This window comes from Mustela nivalis, assembly GCF_964662115.1.
Source record: "Mustela nivalis genome assembly, chromosome: 8".
Classification (NCBI taxonomy): Eukaryota; Metazoa; Chordata; class Mammalia; order Carnivora; family Mustelidae; genus Mustela; species Mustela nivalis.
The window spans coordinates 105,358,706-105,380,680 of NC_139027.1; the positions used below are offsets into that span (position 1 = coordinate 105,358,706).

Here is a 21,975-nt window from a genome sequence, read left to right on the forward strand (position 1 = left end):
TTGGATCATTTATAATCTGACGCTGAAGATAGGCTGGGATCTCGCAGATCTGCCCAAGTGGTCAGACAGATCACCTAACTTTGGAGGAGAGGGTTGACCAAGCCAAAGTTGGAAAGTATGTTTATTTCACTTGCTAACTCTGGTCCACAGGTAGGGGCTGCCGGGATCGGAGTGTTGAGAATTCTGAGGATATGTCTTAATATACAGAGTGCTGGTTCTTTGAAGAAAACATTGTAACCGATGTCTACCTGAGAGCAAGGGGTATCCACAGGATCACCATGAATTTGCCAACCTTAGCTCAGGCTGTCATAAATAAACGGTTCAACTTCAGACAGATAATTCTCCCCACAGGTAGAGTTTGATTTGCCTTCAACCTGAAACTCTGGCTATATAATCTACATATGGAATTTAAAAAAAAACATTTTAAAAAGTGGATGTTCAACTTACCAAGACATGCTACTCTAAAGATAAAGGAACAACTTTTTCTCCTGCTTTACTCTCTTCATTGTTTGAACTCAGAAGATGCCTCAAGGAGATCTAAGAGGAGGAAAACCCTGGTAATTGCCACAGGATAACTAGGGAGAAAGATAAAGCTTTATAAATGGACTACCATGTCCAAGATTATACGCATGTAAGTGTACTTAAGAGTGTATGTGTGTAAGTTCTTCATTCAAGCCCTAGAAAGTCCATTAAGTGGAGTAAAAACAAAGAGTTGAATAATAAACCATGAAGGAACATTGTTTTAACAACCTTAGTAGCCTTATTAAAATATCCATCAATTTTAATTTCACTGCAGTTAGAGAAGGCAAAAGCTCTGGTCTCCTGTGTGCTTAGTGGGATGAAAGTATACCCAGTATCAGTAATTATCAAATCATTTGTTTAAATACCATTTCTCTGCATTCAGCTCCCCATCTTCTTCTTGCATAAGAATAATGTTCCCTGAGAATAGAATTTAGTGATATATGCTTCTAAGAGAGCCACAGACACCCTGGAGCTCATTAATCCTGCAACCTTCTGTGAGCTGCTGGCCTGAAATGGTTGGAGTTCACTTTAAACTGGACTGAATTTCAAAGCAAAGGGCTCAGAGGTGGCAAACAGCTCATTAATTCAGAGTGTAATTTAGTGACAGAAGAATTGTTTTAAATGCACAATCTAAAACTATTTAAATTCACATTATAATTATAAGCAAAAACTATGCACTTCAAATTTGAAATCTGGATATGTAATCTACCGATAAAACTAATGAACAAAAATTTTAAAAAAGAGGGGACTGTCATCTTACCAAGAAATGCTAATCAACCTGCTTTTTGAAGTGTTCTTCATTTGCATCACAAGCATTATTATGAAAATTCAACATTATGCTTCTATGTATTGCATTGTACTGCTCTGCTGAACATCAAAAAAAAAAAAAAAAAGAAAGAACAAGCAACACTTCCTCAAAGTGAATAAAAATCGAATAAAAATCAATAAAAAAGTTATCAAAGATAACTCCGAATCCTTGTTAATTTTACCTTAATTCCACTCCTGGGATAAAAAGTCTTCTTCATAAGTTTTCTTTCCTATAACAAATTCTCCAGCAAGCTTATGGTCCCTAAATATACTCCCAAATGGAATGCATATATAAATAAACATCACTCAAATTTGCATAGCCTCTACCATAAATATGGCAGCACGTTTATAAACTCATTAGAGTTCACTGTGAGAAAAACTCATTACAATCCCATTAGAACATGGGAATTAACTTTTTAAAATTAATGTTACAAAAGTAGTTTTACCCTTTTTAAAGAGTAACCAATAGCAATAAAAAGATTCACTAGTGCTTTGGGGTTTTATTTTCCCTTTGTTTAAAAATTAAAAAATAAATAATTATTTTGGCAATATTCATGGCAAAAAATTACAAATAGATATTATATATTATATTATAGATATTATCTGAAGCATCTGTGGTTATAAACCAGTTCATTTTCTATAAATTTTAAAGCATTATTTTCCTGAAAAGTGAGATAAGAAAATCAAACATGGAAAACTTTATTAATTATTTTAGCTGAAGGTTATGCCAAATAGTAACAAACTTAACTGAAATTAAATTCAATTAAAATTTAAGTGCTGGGGGAGCCTGGGTGGCTCAGTGGGTTAAAGCCTCTGCTTTCAGCTCAGGTCATGATGCCAGGGTCGTGGGATCGAGTCCTGCATCTCTGCTTTGGCAGGGAGCTTGCTTCCTCCTCTCTCTCTGCCTGCCTCTCTGCCTACTTGTGACCTCTGTCTGTAAAATAAATAAATAAAATCTTAAAAAAAAAAAAAAATTAAGTGCTGGACACCTGGGTGGCTCAATGGGTTAAGCCTCTGCCTTCAGCTCAGGTCATGATCTCAAGGTCATGATCAAGCCCCACATCAGGCTCTCTGCTCAGCAGGGAGCCTGCTTCCCCTCTTTCTCTCTCTCTCTCTGCCTGCCTCTCTATTTGTGATCTCCCTCTCTCTCTGTGTCAAATAAATAAAATCTTAAAAAAAATTTAAGTGCCAGAAAATCACACGTTGAAAAATAATGTGTAACTTTTTCCAAGAAAGTGTAAAGTCTACCTTATATAATAAAATATGTATGTTTTTAAATGTTTACATTTTTAAGGCCTTTTTTTCCTTTAATTGATTTTCTCTACAAAATATTCATATATTTGTAAGTAGAAGTCTAATGACATTATTTCATATTTTGACTGCATCAAAAATATTCTCAGGGGTTCCTGGGTGGCATAGTTGGTTAAGAGGCCGACTCTGGGTTTAGGTTCAGTTCTTGATCTTAGGGCTGTGAGATGGATCCTGGCTGGCTCCGCACTCGGTAAGAAGTCTGCTTTAGGGGGCGCCTGGGTGGCTCAGTGGGTTAAAGCCTCCGCCTTCGGCTCAGGTCATGATCCCAGGGTCCTTGGATCGAGCCCCGCATTAGGGTTGCTGCTCAGCTGGGAGCCTGCTTCCTCCTCTCTCTCTGCCTGCCTCTCTGCCTACTTGTGACCTCTGTCTGTAAAATAAATAAATAAAATCTTTAAAAAAAAAAGTCTGCTTTAGACAACCACTCTCCCTCTGCCCTTCCCCCTAAATAAGTAAATAAATAAATCTTCAAAGTGCTATTACACTTCCCAGATGAAATGAACATTGGCCATAGGATACTTACATGTATTTAAAAAAAAAAAAAAAAAGAAAGAAAAAAGGTTTTCATGCTCCAAGTATGACAGCAAGGTTTAAACTGACAAAAACAAAAATTATTTCAGTGATAACCACTTCTGTGAAATTCTCAGGTTCTTGTTCAGTTACTTGGTGCCAAGTGTCTCCATTATAATTATAACTAGGGGGAAAAAAAGAAAAAAAAAAGGCCATTTGGAGGGAAGGACTCTTTAATAGCCCAAAGTCAATCACATCTTACTGATCGTGACTCATTTCTATAGCAAACCTCTATAACTTCTCTGACAGATCAAATTAAATTCTGCTTGGAGAAGGTATGGGACACTCCTCTTGGTTGAAGCAATGCTGTACTTTTTATTCCTGCTGAGTAAATAGCCTCAAGTCAAACTACTTGCCCTGACTAATGATCAAACATATCCAGGAATTCTGTACAAGAAATGCATTCTTCCCTCCTTTGAAGTGCATTGCTGAGAGAGTAATTGGGTTTGCTGGAGATTTTTCCTTAGAACTGCAAAAGAAATTTCTTGGCTAAGCATATAATCAAGCTACATATTTTCTTTCTTTATTAAATATCTTCTTGTAAGAGGGTGGGCACTGAATAAACATGTGCCTCAAAGGAGTGTCACAATGATGCACTACTATCTCTTTGCTGACTTGAGGAATTCTCAGCAGTGTTAGGTTAAAAAATTCCATGAGAAGAATACATCATTGTGAAACATTTCCTTTAGTCATGTAATCCCCTCTAAAAATACAATGGTGCCTTTCATATATTAATATAACTATAACTAGGCAATCAGGAATATAAAAGAAGAATATGACATATAACCTGTCCTCAAAGAACTTACAAACTAGCAGATTAGATATTATAAAATATATTATTTAAAAGCTATAAAAAATAACCGTAAAGTCAGGATATTACAAGGCTATAACAAGAATGTCACAAAATAAATGCCACTGGGCCTCTGATTAGAAAGAAAGAGGTTACTTTCAGTGAGGGGGATTAATAGAGGCTGTTTGATGATCATCACCATTATCTGAGCTAGATATGCAATGATGGATATAGGATTTCAACAGGTAGGTTGTGACTGGAGAGGCATTTTAGCCTCAGACCACTGTAAGAACACCATTTTTTAGCACCTAATACAAGAACAACTCATAAGCAATGTAAATGAACCATGAAATAGAAAGTAGGGAAGTCTCAGAATTAGTACTGAGATCTCTATGTTATGGAGGAAGTACACAAGAGGGGAAAGTAAATGGGTGGGGGCAGGACAATTTGGTGATGGTGGCAATGGTGGCCATGATGGAACCAACAGCACCAGATGACCATGGAATGCCTGAGTTTTGAAAACTACCTACAGGCTGAAAGAATCCCCAACATAGTGCTGTAGGTTAAGACTGCAGGGAGATAATGGCAGAATGAAAAAGAACATGTCCAGACAGGAACATATATAGAGAAAACAGTAAAATAGTAAAGGAGTTAATAAGAATAAGCAAATAAGAGCCACTCCAGGCCAAATATAAGAAATGGGTTGGTAATACCTTTGAAACATGCCCAAGAGCACAAGAGTGGTCAGAAAGGAAAAAAGCAAAAAATGGCTCCACAATACAGACCAACTACTTTCATGTGAAGAAAATCGTAAGCAAATCTCAACTCCTACAGCAGATTTAGATAATGTCTCTAGATTAGTTCTGGATCTACCAACAGAACAGATTTAATTTACCTGCCTGGCCAACCTAGTGGAAAAGGAAAGAGGAAAGAAAGAAGTCACCTCACTGATCTATAATGTGTGTGTGTGTGTGTGTGTGTGTGTGTGTGTGTGTGTGTGTGTGTGATTTATTTTAAATGGTATTCTTTCAATAAAATGCATTTTGAGCATACCCTAATATATACATCTCCATCAGTTATACACTACTATATTGGTAAAGTATATATGATATAAAATATACACAAACATATAAATTGAGGAGGATAAGAAAAATAAATTTAAAGAGAAGTTCTACTATTTCTTTCAGAGGCCATTAAGTTGGATAATTGCTTTATCTCCTGGCCCCAATCATAATGCAAAGAAAGAGCTTAAATTTTTATACTCTGTAAGCAATAAAGAAACAAGAAAAGTTTATGAACATGAAATGAGATGATCAGATGGTTGTTTTAGGAAAATTATGTAGCGGATCAGAATTAGGGATGGTAAAAGGGGAGCTAAGACAGTAGAGCAGAAGCCAGAGAGAAAGCCATATTGACAGTCATGGTATGAAATGATAAAGGCCTTAATTTAGGTGTTGATGGTATAGATGGAGGGGCAGAGGAGGTTGGGAGGGGAATATAGTCTCTGACAGTTAAACTTCACAGGAAACAATCATATAGGTTTACTCCAGTAAAGACAGGGAATGGAGCCCAAGTTTGTCTCCAGACATGCCTCCTAGGGTTCATCTCATTTCATCTTCTGTTCTGATTGAATATTGTACTCCATTGCTTCTCTGAAGAGATTTCAACATAATATAAATGGTATTTTAAGTGATAATGTTTTCTTGTATCTTAGTGAAACAATTAATCAAAAACTAAAATAATTCTAGAGATGGAAAAGATCAATTTGGAGAGCCAAAGAACTTCAAAAATGTCTCATCAAATGTAGGGTGTCATTTCCTACTTTAATTGCACACAAATATTTGCTCTGACTCTAGAAATCTATCAGAGCCCTCTTGAAAGTTATTATATCTGCCTTAGTAATAAAGCATTACAAAGAATAACAGTACACATTTTTACTTTCCTAGATGTATTATAAAGAGAGCAGAGAAGACTACCACTGTATCTTTTCTCTTTTTTTCTTTCTTTCTTTCTTTTTTTTTTTTTAAATAAACATAGGTCTCAATTTTGAGAAACTACCTCTAAATCTGAAAGTTTAAGTGAAATACCTAGAGCTAGTGATTACTACCCTGGGGAGATTATACAAAAGGTAATTAAAAAAAAAAAAAGTAGAATGTCCAAGTGTCTAGGGGGAAAAAGTGACATGGTCTCTATTCTATAAAACTTCACCTGAAGGAAAAGTCTTAAAACCTAACTTGGTGTAAGTAATAACAAGATTATGGAATATTTATCACCTAAGAAGTAATTTATTTTATGGTCCTTTACTATGTTACAAATGGTTAGTGATAAGACAAACTCGAGTTTACTTATAATTATGTCATTTTTAGCTTTCATTTATAACATTGTAATGTAGTAACTGCCTTGATGAAGGATGTTAAAGCTGAAATTCAATTGAACATCAAGACACATCTATCTGATCACCTAAGAAAGCTGCATTATAGTGTCATTCAAATATATTATATGTGACAATGGCACACTTTTCCCCTCGCTTTCCTTTTTTTTTTTTTTTTTTTTTCGAAAATATCTAGTGGGAAGGTAAATCTCAGGTGGTCTCCAATACTTTAAGCTAAGGTGTTGAAAGCTGGGGGAAGACTTCAAAACCTCATTATTTCTTTGTCTTTTTTTCATGACAGTGAAGATGGTGGGCCTCCCTTTGCTCCCTTACATCAGTGGAAAGTTCCTACTAAAACAAATGACAAAGAAATTAGTTCACTCACTCAATCTACATTAATTAGGGAATTTCTCAATCAAAACCTCTTATTTGATTGTCAGAGGAAGTCTCAATGGAATGCCTATTTAATTTCTTTTCTTCATTATTTTATCTGCATGATAAAGTTATCCTATGGAACATCATTAATTTAACTATAATCAAATTCTCTATTTTCACGATTATTTCAATGTACAGAAATTTTGATAGACATAAATTGTAATATTGGTTAAAGGAAGATATTTAGAAAATCAGCAATGGAACAAACATTAAAAGAATATTTATTAAATATGTTTGAAAACATTTAATGTCATTCATGGTTTTGGTCTAAAACTTACAAATGGATGTTTTGAAATAATATCACAAGATTTTATTTCATGCAGTAAAAGAAATAAAACATCATTATGGAACATTTGATGAAGACAAATCACTCTGGCTTATTTCAAAGTGCAATGTCATTGCATGAGCCCTGTATTCTTTAAGACATGTTCCATTCTTCATTCTGAAACCTATCAGAATCATGATAAAATATTATAGGAGAACTGTGATGAGCTTTCAGATAAGAGCAAAAAGTACAGTTAAGTGAAAAAGGTTTCTTAAGCTTCCAAAATGACCTTCCTTTGAAAGACCTGTCAACCTTTCCAGTGATGGAACATCAATATTTTTAGGGCTGGTTTAACTCAACCTTCCTTTCTCTCTTTTAGTTTTAATGTATGTAGTACTGGCTGATAAGAGAACTGATTAAAGTCCTCCCCAGTCTCTTAGACACAAATGGACAAGTACACACAGAGGAAGCCCACCCCACCCCCCAAAAAAGCAGAGGAAGGTTAAGATTTGGTTATTTTACCACTTCAGGAGGCTAGTTTGAAATGGAAAATTTAAGAGACATTTTATATCCCATTTATCTCAAGTCACGAGCTCTATAGAAGCAGCTAGAGGCCTGAGCAACAGACATCCCAATAAAAAAGGGGGAGGGAAGAAATATTTTCATCACTTTCACTATCCCCTTCAATCTGAGAAAACAGCAAAAGATGAGTGATAGTTTGGAGATTTATCAGCAGGATATTGGGAATTTCTGATAAACCCTTATCTAAATTTTAGAAAACACCTGCTTGTATTTATAATCAAAAGTCAGCAGTGGAAGAAAAATTTTCTTTCTTAGTACCAATACGTATGTACATACATACAGACAAACATACATTTCCCTTCCTTTAAATGTGGGTCACACCAAAATACTGGCCATCTGATGGCAGTCTACCAGCAGCATTTTAAATGGCTAATGTCTCTAAGTCACTGTCAAATCTGGGGACATGCTCACTGATCACTACAAGAGACTGGAGCAAAAATTACTTAGGGACCAATTCTGAGCCCCATTAGGCCATGATAAACATTATTTTATGGGAAATGGGAAACCTCAAGTGACCCAATCCATATAACCTACGTGTGTGTATCAATTGGAGAGGGGCCAACAGCCATTACAAAGATCATGTTGCTTCTTTGTCTTACATGCTGGCATTCCAAAGGCAATGTAACTTAAGACAATGCTGGTTTTCAAATGTCTACAAAGTACTCAGCTTAAATCAAAAATTTTATGCTCTCTCTCATTCCATCAAACTTGTGTTTTTAAGTATTAGGAAAACAAAGGAGTTTAAAATCACAAAGTGATATGCAAATCAATCTACAATAAATCACCTAACAGGTCCTCTGGAAGAGAATTTTATTGCTACTGACATTAACCATTTGTTTATCACCAAAATTATCCTCTTAATGGATAATATGTGGTTAAACATCTCACAACTTAGAGTAACATAGAGGGAAAACTGGCCCAAACAATTCTTACATTGCTTCAAGGAAAAATGCATTAAGATGACTAACCTTTCCCAAGGTCATTAGGCCAAGAGATGGGTTCTTCTGTTTCAAGATAGCTTTCCTCCTGACCCAGCATATGGTTTCTATTACTGCCAGACCATGACCACAAAGACATTTCAAATCCCTGTGAAAAATGTGATTCTACGTCTCCTGCTCAGTTGTATGTCATAGAGGACAGTTGAAGTTCTGGTAGATGAGGGGGAGAGAGGGTGGCAGCAGGGCTTTAATCCATGCCATCCCTTTATATGATATGACTAAGTTTGTAATAGAAACCTTCTCACTTCTGGTTTCTCTCTTTTATCTTACAAACCACTTAATGCTCACAAGGGACAGTGAACACACTTCACTGTATCATGTTTAAGCTCTCCAAAGATGTGAAACAGCTTTATCAAGGGCGACAGCCATTCACTAATCTGCTTTTCAAAACTTGTTTTTTTTAAATGGAGATAAAAGTAAATTTATGCTATTTAATCTGCATTAACACAGCAAACAGTATTGTGTCTATGATGATTAAGAAATGTTTATGAAATTATTTTGAATAGATATTTACTTGCAGGTATTACAGTTGGCTCAAAATATTAATAATGAGGACAAGAATTAGTCAACTAATACAAGATATTCTACAAGGCACCTTTAATCCATTCAGATTAGTCAGACTTTCAATATGAACGTAATAATGTTCTGCCTTATTACATTTCACAAATAACATTTTCTCAGTTTTTAATATAACATAAAATGTAGAATCACTGTCTGGTCTTGTAAAAGAATTTTATACAATTAATTATGAGTTTCTAGCATATCCTAATTTTATAGTAGCTGATTTACAACATCTCTCTAGGCACAGAATTTAATAGTTCCTGATGAAAGAGATGGGCAAAAGATTATACACACACAGAAATATTAACAGAAATTGAAAAAAATAATCCAACGAAACCATTTCTTTACAGTGAAATCCTACCAAGTAGAAAAGAAAGCTTTGAGCAATATTCTTATTTTTCTTTTACTTATTTTATCCATAGTATGGAATTAGTACTTTCTCAGTCTGTCCTTCTCATTCGTTTATTTTGGCTGTGCTCTACAGTCTATTTTTCCTTCTGTGGGCATGCCACCATTTGTGATAAGTTTGAAATGTTTCATGGAAAAACAAAAACAGAAACACACCATGATACCTCCCCATGAGGTCCTGAATGTGTCCAGATAGAAAAATTATTTTAGTATATGCAAGACACTAATCAAATCAAATTCCCTGGTTGAGCATGACTTGGGTAAACCCACTGGTATCTTGTTTCCTATGTAAGATGTAAGAATTTATTATACTAAAATATGGTTTTGCTAGTTAGTGGGAAAAATTGATTAAAATGATTATTTTATTGAGTTGGCTGACCAGTTCCATAAAAAGTGGCTCCTCTTATTTCCAGCACCCTTTTGTAGTAGTATATCAGACATTGGATCTTGGGAATTATGAAAACAGGGGCTTTCAAGGCCAGTTAGTTTTAAGGTCAGAAATTTACAAAGAAATACAATTACTGGGAGGAAACACATTGCCAAGGTTTTGTTATATACCCTATCACTTCTACTCCAACTGGTTAAATAACAAAAATATTAAAAGGTTGACTTGTATTTGTTTTCTTAGATATGATTCTCAGATATGAACACACTTCATATTCTCAGATATGATTTCTCAGATATGATTCTCCTCACTGGGAGGAGATATTCTCAGATATGATTCTCCTCACTGGGAGCTTTTAAACACATATGAATTTTTCCATTGATGTGGCAAGCTTATTTGTTTGTTTAATCATGTAACAATTTTTTGTCTGTTAGACAACCAACAATGTCCCAGTGGTAAGCGTGTGTCTTTATGAAGAGATTCACTCATAACCTATCCTCTGGTCCTTGGGAAGACAAAATTCATTCTGAAGATTGAACTGTGTTTTCTAGATATTATGAATATGTAATAAACACTTTCCACTTTCATCTTTAGGAATCAAAATTTGCTTGTAAAGAGAAATAGGCTAATGAGCAAAAAGGAAACCTTCACCTATCCTTAATTTACAGAACAATCTATCACACGCTTCTAATCATCACAGAATTTCTTTTTATAATATCTTTTTTAAAAAAACTTTTCTGAACTCTATAAAAAATAACTACTTTCTTTACAATCTATTTCCATCCATTCTTTCATCAAATATTTATTGATTATCCAATATTTGTTATCAATTGGCTTATGATTCTTATGCATATTTCTGCCGAACTGATTCATTCAGTTTGCTATTGTTTCACTGCCCATCATCACTAGAAGTTAGAACATAGCTCTAAGAGCTTCACTTCCCATTAACCACCCTCTGTGGACATCTTTCCCATAAATTAATCCTCACGCTGCAGGTAGGTAAGGGTTTATATAGTCAGTTCTGGCTTCTGGAATTTGATTAAATATTATGGGCAACCTGTGGATAGCATTTATAATTTTATAAGTTATAAAATTATGTCCCTTCAGAGTCACTGCCATTGTCTATCGAAGATTCCAGCTTCACATACAGTCCTCATGTTCCTTCAGTAACATTGATCCTTGATCCTTTTGGGGCCTTGATGTGAATCCTTCTTTGTCTTTGCTTCTTTTTTTTTTTTTTTTTTTAAGTTCTACCAGTGGTCCCAAACCCAACAACACTCCCTGAGTTTTCCTGAGGATAGCTTCTCTTAGTGATGAATGAAACTAGGACATTAAGATTTGAAGAAACTGTACTATAGAAGACTAGTCTCTTAAGATGATTCCATATAAACTAGTCCTAGATCAAATGACTTGGGGAAACTGCAAACATTATTCTCTCTGAGACAGTATGCTGCCTATTAACAAATTTAAAGACTCTGATGTATGGTGAAGTAAAGGTGAAGATAATCTGCTTAACTCTGTTTAACCCACCATTTCCTAAATATTTTTTAGTAAAGAGCCCACATGTTTATTGGTTTGGGGCAATTTTTTTAGTTTTTGTTTGTTTGATTGTTTTTGTCTAATAATTATGAACAACCAATCCTTTGCAGAATTCTGCTGTAATATATTCATTTGAGAATTTAGTGTCATTTAGTAAATATTGGAATAAAAAAGCCCATGGTAAAATTTTGCATTGCAGGTTGCTATTTTAATACATTAACATTTTTAACTATGTCTGTAATACATTTGTCTCTTTCTGAAGAAAGTAGGGTATTGTAGACAAGAAGAAGGAATGTAGCGCCAAGTAGTACCAAGATATTATGTGTGAAGTGGCCTGGTACTGTGTCAATCATCTACTAAGAAACAGGTAAAAATAAAAATTGAATTATAATAGCCAGTGGCTTCTTAATTTCCAGTTTCTAAGAGGATGGCATAATGACCCCTCTCAAGGCAATGACAATAGAAATTCCTCTGGTCCAGGATGTGATCAGGTGACAATTAACTCTTAGTGATACATTGACCCTAGACACCTGCGCAGGTCGGTTTATATGAGTCAGTTCCATAGCAACTATGTTCCTGCGTTATCCTCTCTGCTGTTCCTTCACCTTCTCTTGGACTTTTAATGCCTGAATTTCTAGATCTTATTCCCTAGTGGACCAAAAACGGAATGGCCTAATACATACCTGTTTCCCAATGGCTGGGCCCCAATGATGACTACCAAACTTCTTTCTCTAAAAAAGATCTTTTAGTGGTCTTAGATCTTACCATCTGTCTGCTCAGTATGAAACCCTTGACTAGGTATGGACACGGTGTTAACTTATATTTCATGCATTCTTTCATTTATTAGCAGAACTCCTGCCTCAAATACATGGTTTTCATGTGTCTACCCTACCTTATGCTCTGATTCCTGAACCAAGTAAAATGGTCTGGCATTCTGAGGCTGTCTTTTTCCTCATGTGTCTAAGACTCAAGTAATACATTAAAAAAGTGACAGCAGGAGACCACCAGTACCAAGGAGCTGATTCAGTTTAAATAAAATAGTTGTTATAGAGTAGTTTACACACACACACACACACACACACACAACAGCAAAACTAAATTCAACAAATGTTCTATTAGTTCTCTGTCACCATACTAAGGGAGAATAGGCTTTAAAAAAATCAATCTTTCTCTATTGTTCACCCATTCAAATAAATATATATTCTCATAGACGAACAACTGGTTAATGCACAGAGAGGAATAACTTAAAACATATTTAAAATTTATGCCTCCCTAATGTCTATTACCCCAATCCCATTGAGTTTTAACAATGGCCAGTATAATTCGAAAGAGAGGAGAATAAAGTTATTTCAATCAGTGATTCTGGTTGTTCATGGGTAGGTGTATCATGATACAAAACACTCTGCAAATATAAAAATCTTCTAACATATTTTGAAGTGTCTTTAAGAAAAGATATTTATTTATTTATTTGACAGAGAGAGAGACAAACAGTGAGAGAAGGAACACAAGCAGGGGGAGGGAACACAAGCAGGGGGAGGGTGTGAGCGGAGAAGCAGGCTTCCCACCAAGCAGGGAGCCCAATGCAGGGCTCCATCCCAGGACCCAGGGATCATGACCTGAGCCGAAGGCAGAAGACAGACACTTAAAGACTGAGCCACCCAGGCACCCCGAACTATCTTCTTGAAATTTTAAATATGTGCAGTAAATACAAAGGATTAAGAAATTTAATAACCTATGGTCTCCAACATAGCTGGTCTCTTTTTATTTTAACTTTTTACTTCTAGTGAGTCTGCAGTGATTATAGCCCTTAATTTATGCCAGTGGAATCATTCTCCCACTTTCACTGTCAACTATGATTGAACTGATTCATGGCCAAGAGGTTTGCCCTCCCTATGGGGTGTGCAAATACCACTCTAGAAAGTTAGTCATGCTAAGTATTTTCTATCAGTTTATTTCCATTTCTAATGTTTTTTCCTGAAGTTTGATTCTTCTACCTAAGAAAAAAAGAAAAAGAAAAGAAAAGCCATACCACACTAATGGCAAGGGTAAAGGTCACAAAACGGCATTTCTTCTTAAAATATCTCCATTTAAATGCAAATTTTGGCCTTTATTCCTCACCTTTAAACAGTCATTTCATAGAAATGCAAAAAGTAAAAGTAAAGTTTGTGTTTTAATATCTACAGAGAAGCACACTAATGTGTTACTTAGCCTCATTTATGCTACATGAACACTACTGTCTTAGCGCTTGATGGATTTCTTTTGGGATAAGCAGTATTTTCTCAGAAAATTCAATTTAAAAAAATTAAATATGCACAGGATGCTTAAAATCCAACTTTAAGAAGATAAAGTCTCATCATTTTTCGTAATTTGAATCACTAAAAGTTTCCACATTGTTTTTGTTATACTTTTTTTAAATTTAGCTTATGTAATTTACAAAGCTATGGCATTCATTAGTGACAAATAACTGGAAATAGTCTTTATTATTATTGAATCTGACTTAAATGCACTTCTATGAAAATAAAAATGTAAAGCTGATAGCATTTTCAACTTGCATGGTGATGATTTCGTCCTAGTGACTAACTTAAAGTAAAATAAAAATGATTAAAGTTTTAAAAGAAAAAAATCCAGCTATTTAGAAAACATTAAAAGTTTCAAAGCATTAAATTGACTTAGAAATTTAGGATTTATACCAGAATTAAATGTTTTGTGATGTGAACTTTGATACAGAATCAGAAAAATATATTTGAATGTACCAAAATATTGCTTTTTTTCAATGTCCTACAAGACATATAGTGGCCATTTTATGCCTCCAGCCTAACCCAGTAGCCCCTCTATGATTTCCTCTGCAGTTGTGGGGAGCAGTTTCCTTATACCACGGCAGCGTTCCTCTCAACTTTTTTTCCTCAGGGATTGCTCCTCAACCTGGGCAGATACTTTAGTCTCCACGTAGGCTAGGATGAAAGTATGACAGTTAAAACCCTTTTTCCCGGGCTTCTCTGTTGGGATACCTCTCAGTCTTGAGAGCTTTTTTTTCACTTAATAAATATCTATCACCTTAAAAAAACAAAACAAAACAAAACAAAACAACTCTTTTTCCCATAAACCTTGACAAATGGCATATGAGAATGAGTTATTAATGCCTGAAACTTTGATGCTTTACAGCTGAGCTGTCCAATTGAGTAGCCAGCCACATATATGACTATTTATACTTAAATTAATTAAAATTAAATAAAATTAAAAACTCAATTCCTCAATCATACTAGCCATATTCCAAGCAGACAATGTGGATATAGAACATTTCCATCATCAGGAAGTCCTGTTGGACAATGCCGTTTAAAGGAATGCTTCTAAGACTGTGTGTTCTATAATTATTCATCAAAGAGTCCTCAGCAGGATTTAGCCTCAGTTGCCCACAGTTTAACTGGATCAAGAATGTATCATTTGGGGAGTTTTGCTCTTTTCTTTAGCTTATTCCTTGCTTCTTCACTTCTACTTCTTGGAATAACAGCTAAGTAAATTGCTGGTACCCAAATCCTTGTTTCAGGCTCTGCTCTGTGGGGAACCCAAGCTGAGAAAGGTAGCATACCAATACTTTTGGCCCTACTTTAGTTCAAAGAATGCCATGATTAGCCAAGATGCAGACAGAAATAAAATAGTTATAACATTTAAAATAATTTTTTTCCCCCTTCACATCCTTGGCTTTCATTCCTTAACTAATTCTATAACTGCATGGTCTTCACTGAATTGATCAGGTTGAGGATGGAACAAGGCAGTGTCAGAGGCCAAATATATACCAGAATATTGCATTTTAGAAGTAAGGACAGTTGAAGAATAAGAGGGGTGGAAAGGAGGGAGATAGACAGGACAGGCAAAAAAGAACAGGTGCCTGTAGGTATGAAACTCTGGAAAGAGAGTTATCTAAATGGGATTATTAGGAAGTTCGGTTCTACATCTTCTGATGTAATTCCCTCAAAGGTTGTATCCGAGAAAGATTTTCAGGAAGTACTGACATTAATTTTCAATTGGAGTTAAACTTTTTGGAGTTAGACTTCTATACCTTTCAATTGTGACAGTGGTCTCAAAGGGACCCAATGCAGCCAGGAGCATCCCCACAAATAAAGCAATCATCATATGTGAAACTTATGGTTGCACCATAATGCCATGACTTATTTAATGCAAGAAAAACAATATGTGAAAAATACGACAATTCTTAACAAGGTGACAATGTGACATTAACAAAACATTTCCCATATTTGTGAAATTAAAATTATCTTCATTTATGCATGTTTTGTTACTGACAGCACTATGGAAGTTAAAGGGGCAACCTAACTTCTGAAATGGTTTCTATAAAGTTTAATACTGTCTTTAGGTGAAAATCACTAGGGATAGAGCTTTCGGATTTTTATCTCCTTTTTAAGATTAAGGTAGATGATGAAACTTATAAAAATAGTAATAATACTCTGAAAATGTGTGTGATTCAATCGTTTCCTTTTAAATCAATTTATTCCTGTTAAACATACATCTCTCAGCTTTCATTAACCAAAAAAAAAATATATATATATATATATATATATATAGCTTTCAAAGCTCAAAACACATTATCAATGAAATTAAGAGATACACTGACCAGGAAAGTGCATACATTAACTTCTACATTCTCCACAGAAATCCCTGTACCGAAATAACAAGTTTTAATTAATTGAATTTTACTGCTCTTTTTTATATTGGGGTGTGGGTGGAATAGGAATGTTGGAGAGTGATTGCCAAAAAACAAATCTTACATTGATATTCTGAAAGGATAACTGAAAAGAACTTTTCTCTGATCTTATTTTTTTCTGTAAGTCTGTGATTATGCCTCCAATCAGTCATGTCAATAAAATTGGAAATATTCATCAAATAGTAAAGTCATCCATTCATACATCCATTCATCCACTCACTCACAAAACATATTAAGGATATACTTGTGTCAGCCATTGTGCTGTATGGTAGGAGTCAAGAGCAGTTAGATCAAACAAATGTGAGGTTTCCAAAGCTGAGATGGTAACCAGCAGGTCAAAATGTGCATATGAAACAACAAACATTGAGCTTTGTAGAGAGAAGCACTTTACCAGTTGGGACTAGGTACACATAAGGCTAGTTTAAATTATTTTTAACTAAATGTTTTTACAGGATAAATTTGTTACTTATGACGGCATTTAGTTTCTAGCCAGCAAAGCAAAGGTTTGAGCTTTTGGGCTCATTCTGATAAAACAAATCTTTCTGGCTGGTCTAATTATGGAGTATTTACTGGTTCTCAAGTGCCTGAAGACAAGTTGTTTCTCATGTAGGTTAAACCAGTCCTTCCCCCTGTGGATCTGGCTATGATATGCATCTGTCTGGTAATTCCCTGCCAATTAATAATTTTACCCTTATTTCAGCCCACTCTAAACTAAATTATTATATTTTGAATATGGCTTCTCTCGATCTGTATGTTGGACATTCAATAAATCAATATCTAGATTACTTATTGATTTTCCTAGTGCTATATGTGCATACAGTCTATTCAGTTTGAGGAAATTAAATAGAAATAAAGATTGCACTAACATGCTCTTTCTAATAAGTGAAAAGCAAACCCAGCATCATATTCAAATTTGGCATTCAAATGGTTTACATAAGAATCTGATTTTTTAAATCTCAATTCATAAGCAGAAAAATGCCGTCCCTAAGAAGCTTGCCAATGTTTTATAGAATGCAAAGCTTAGCCATTAAGGTTAAAAAGGAAAAAAAAGAAGACTAAAAACCATTGCAGAAGTAAAGCACACAGCATAATGTTGCCTGATTACCACTCAGAGAGGCCTGGCCATCAAAGCATGGCCAATTCAAATTTCAGTGATGCCTCTTTAAGCCCTAATGAACCGTAGTGCCCTAATGAGAGGTTTCACTGAATCCTAGTCAACCAAGCATTGGTTTCACAGAGAAAAGAGAAAACTAGGAACCCGCTGCATCTTAAATGGTGATATTTGTATCAACAATATTTATAAGACATTTTTCCCTTGAATAAAAAAATACAAAAACAAATAGCTACTGTTCTATGGGAGTCACAAACAAGGATGTTGGCTTAATTTAGTATGAAATCATTTCACATCATGAAGTATTCTGCGTGAATTCACCAACGTTAAGAATTAAGTCTTTAAATGAACTTCTAAGAAAGTATTATCTGCATAGTTTTGTATAGTAAGGAGTACATTCTGAGGTGTTTAAGAAAGAAACAAAGATATTTTGTCTACAGAAGATTAATGCTGAGACTAACAAAAAATGATTCACTAGAAACAAAAATGCTCATTTAAGTCAATGCATAATATAGGTCACAAACGTTTTGGGCATCATATAGGTCAAATCACATTCGAAGTCCACATTTTTCTGTTCCCTTTCTAATGATTTTGGCAAGTGTAGACAGGGTACTGGGTAACATACATCCAAAGAGAGATGGTCAGACTCAAAGACATTGCTGTTCACATCTAAATATGGCACTGCTGTGCACTCTCATTTTTGCTTTAAGCCCTTAATGATAATTATTAAACAACTGTGACTAGAATTTCACCTGGCCCTAAGAATGGCATTGAGTAACCTGAACACATTGCCAGTAATAGGAAACCCCGTCTCTGTGATGCACAACTCTTTTGAAGATTCGCATTACTTTTTCCTTTAAGAAAGAGCTCTGGATCATCACGAGTTAAGGACTGTAATTGTGAGAAAAAAAGACAAAGAAGTGGAATGGAAAAGAGACTTTGTTGACCATGCTTTTTAAAATGAGTAAAATAAAATAGAATAAAACAACCTGATATAGAATATATCAAAATACACCTAGAATCCCCCAGCAAGAATGTAGTGTTTAATCATTGTTAGCATGATGTGACGCAGTATATATTATATTCCACCTACAGACACACCTTTCAAGTGTCAAAAAGCATTTCTTCTGGGAGGCCCTTCCTGACTCTCCAACACTATATCAGATTCAATGTCCCGGAACTTTCTCTCCATAAAACAAGTTCCACCAAAAAGGCATTTACACAGTTATTAATCTCAGATTCATCTCTGTTCATCACATGGTAAGTTGCAGGTGAGCAAGAGCAGGTGCTATTTGTTTCCTAGCCCTGTTGTATCTTGGGCCTAGCACAGTGCCTGATGTGTACTGAGCCCTTGAATGGTTCTGCATCAAGGGATGAATGACCATGATGCCCCAGATAATCCTAAAAGTAAAGTGAGGATCAGGCAACATCCTACACAGGTGTAGTCCTAGAGGGTATTTTGGTAATATGTCTGAATATTAAACACACAAACCTTTTACCTTAAATAGAAGCAGTATATATACAGGAATGGTTAAAGGAGTCTTGTTTAGAATAGTAGTTTTTCAGAATAAAATTCCAATGGCAGGTAATCAACTAAACAAATTACAGCATATCCTTAAAATGGTCCAGTACAAAATCGGTTGCATGGACTAGCTATAAGACAGTGCACATAAAGCACATATGGAAAAATTCCATACATAGGAAAATATATGTGAAAAATTCTGAAAGAATACCAACTATTAACAGGGCTCACCTTTAAGTTGTGAGACTACCTTTATTTTCTTCATTATGTCTCCCTATTTTTCCTAAACTTTAGCAATAAGCATATATTACTTTCATTAGGAAAATTAAAACTATTAAAAGAAAAGGAAATCAAGATGACAGCCTGTGACAATAACATGGACAAGGTGCAATGTTTCTTGCATATAATCCCTTTCAATCTCATAAGAGCCTACTGAGTCTCCTATATTAGATATTATGTGAAAAAATAAAGTTACATATTTTGAACTATTAATAAATACTGTCTATTCATAGCAAAGCAATAATTAGGCCAGTGAAATTAAATATTTAACCTCCAACACTTTAAATAATAAAAACTAATGGTTTGGGAGAGGGACCACAGCAAGGAATATGTCTGGCAACTTTTACTTTTGGCAAGGAGAATACATGTATATGAAAATAAAATGAAATCAAGAATTAGTAATACTATCTGTAAAATGCAATTTCTGAATTCTATCAGGGTGCAAAACCTAGGCAAAAGGAAATTTAAAACTTCTCCCCTGTAATTGTGGTCAATGGCATGGCTATTGGTTTTTGACACCAGATCAGTGATGGAAATAACACTCAAAGTCTCACAGAGGAGATAATACCTACCTAGAGGTCCCTGTGAAATAAACTCTGCCATACAGAAAACGTATATGCCATGCCTGGAATATGTTTTTCATTAAAATGACTTTTATTGCCATTGCTGTTCCAGTGGGGTGTGTGGAGGGAGGTTAGGTAGAGAAAAATAATTTGTTCAAATGATCAACATAACTGTTACAACTTCCTACTTAGTGTAATCTCTGTGGAAGGAGACTAACCATGGCGTAGATTGACAAGCAAATCCCAAGGATATCAATAAAGAGTTCAATAAGTCATTTGATGCTAACTTAATTTTTTAATGTAGCTGGAGTAGTCCCCAAGGGCCCTGTGGCTGCCTTGAAGTAGTTCTGTAACAGCAAATGTCACAGCCATCCAAGGACGTGAGGATGCTAATGTAGCATTCTTCATAAAATCAAACCGGGTTGCTGCTCCCCCTGACATCATAACAAAGCCCTGATGGATGTGCACTCTGCGTGCTGAATTGATTTTTGTTAAGTCCGAGCTCTCATACTATTTTATCCTAATGTGCCTAAATAAGCAGTGTTGACTCCTTAATTTACTCATTTTAACACCAGCAGCTTCCAGGACTCCATTAACATGGCGCCGCATTTAGGTTGTCTGCTGAATTTGCTAACCTCAAACGTATGAAATCTGAATTCTTAAAACTGATAACACTGCCAGGAAAAATCATTTCTTTCCAGACCAATGGGAACGCATGTCTCAGCATTTCAAGGAGTCGCACCCATAAATACTTAAACCAGAGGGTACACCGAATTAATTAGGACACTTGGGTTATTAAGAGGGTTGTTTGTGGGTACATGTTACGAATGGTAACCTGAACGCCCTAAAGAAGTAGTTTAATGTTTTGCCACCAAACGAAACAATTGGAGAGACATTCACTGAAGGAAATTCAACAGAACAGAATGCGATTCAATAGATACACGAATTCTGCCAAAAGCAAAATAGACTATTAGGGTCTGGAGTAATTTGGAAATAAACAGTAAATTCTGTAAGAAAATAAAATAAAAAGAAAGAGAGGAAAAGAATTACTTCAAGTAACACAAACAGTGTTTTAAAAACAAATTGAAACAACGACAAAACAGAAGATGATTTTAACCAAGGCGAACTCAAAAAGAACTTCTGTTAGGGACATTTGTATGATATACAATGATGATGCTAAACCCTTGGGGATATAGAAATACATGTATTTCTTTGGAACATGAGAACATTATTTCCTTAGAAGCCAATGAGGGGTATTGTGGGCTCAGATTTGTGTTTCGTTTCTTTTTTAACTGTGTAGTGTTTATTTCTGAGTGTTTGGTGGTTGTACTTTTATCACTCAGGGAACTGAGCTATTGCGGGGTGATATATTCAATGAATTTCTCCTTCCATCAAGTTCAGTGTTTTACTGGTTTTAAAAGGAGCCATTACTTTTATTGTCTCCGGCAAAACCAAACACATGCTTTACTTTAGTTCCACATCTGTATTGATAATGATAGGTCACCAGCTCTTCAGTACAACCCAAACTGTGACATTATAAAAGCCTGCCTCCTTATTGAAGCTTAGCCTTTGCTTGTAAAAACAAGGCGAAGGTCCAATTAGCGACTCAGAGGAAAATGGGAGGGCAGTCTTTTGTGTATAGGCATCCCCATTCGAAAACCTATAATCCATAATGAGCCCTCCTTAACACGACGGATGCTTTCCTTTCAGACAAGTCTAAATACCAGGTCACTAATGAGCAAGAATTTAAAACGCCGAGGCCATGAATGAAACAGGTTATTGTGAAAATTGGCTCATATTAAGAGATTTAAAAGACTTGGCTAGTTCTGTTTGGCCTGACAGGTCTAACTAATTAATCAAATACTTTGATAAGTAACTAACTTCTTGCATTTTAAAAGGGAACTCTGGTCTGCCAAATAGTGAAGAAAAGAACAATCTTGATACTACTTAAAATATAAAGAATGGAATCTCATGGCCATGTGCATGATCCATGCTTATTTTAACAAGAGTGTTCTAGTAGAAGCTGTGATATCTGGAACACACCAATTAGAAAGTATTGGAAACTAGCATATTGCCATGTCCCTGTTACACAGCTTTATTCCAGGAGAAAGGTACCAACATGGAGAGCTTTCTAGAAAAGACATGAGAGGCTGTTCTCACTGGTGAGGTTTGCTGAGAAGAAAGAGCTTGCAATGGCCCAGAGCACAAAGGGCAGGCCTCTTGTCTAGTCCCATAGCCAGTG

At 35.3% G+C, this 21,975-nt stretch overlaps 2 protein-coding genes across 7 annotated transcripts in view; one reads left to right on the forward strand and one right to left on the reverse strand.

The window, feature by feature from the left end:
- Positions 1 to 6,671, forward strand: part of LOC309871040 (uncharacterized protein) — a 243,437-nt gene extending 236,766 nt beyond the window's left edge. Inside the window, exon 4 of the mRNA XM_082743714.1 lies at positions 6,390 to 6,671. The gene's annotated coding sequence lies outside the window, so the exon portion shown is untranslated. The remainder of the gene's footprint in view (positions 1 to 6,389) is intronic.
- MACROD2 (mono-ADP ribosylhydrolase 2) overlaps positions 1 to 21,975 on the reverse strand; it is a 1,944,634-nt gene that overhangs the window by 1,097,306 nt on the left and 825,353 nt on the right. The gene's annotated exons all lie outside the window — the stretch shown is intronic.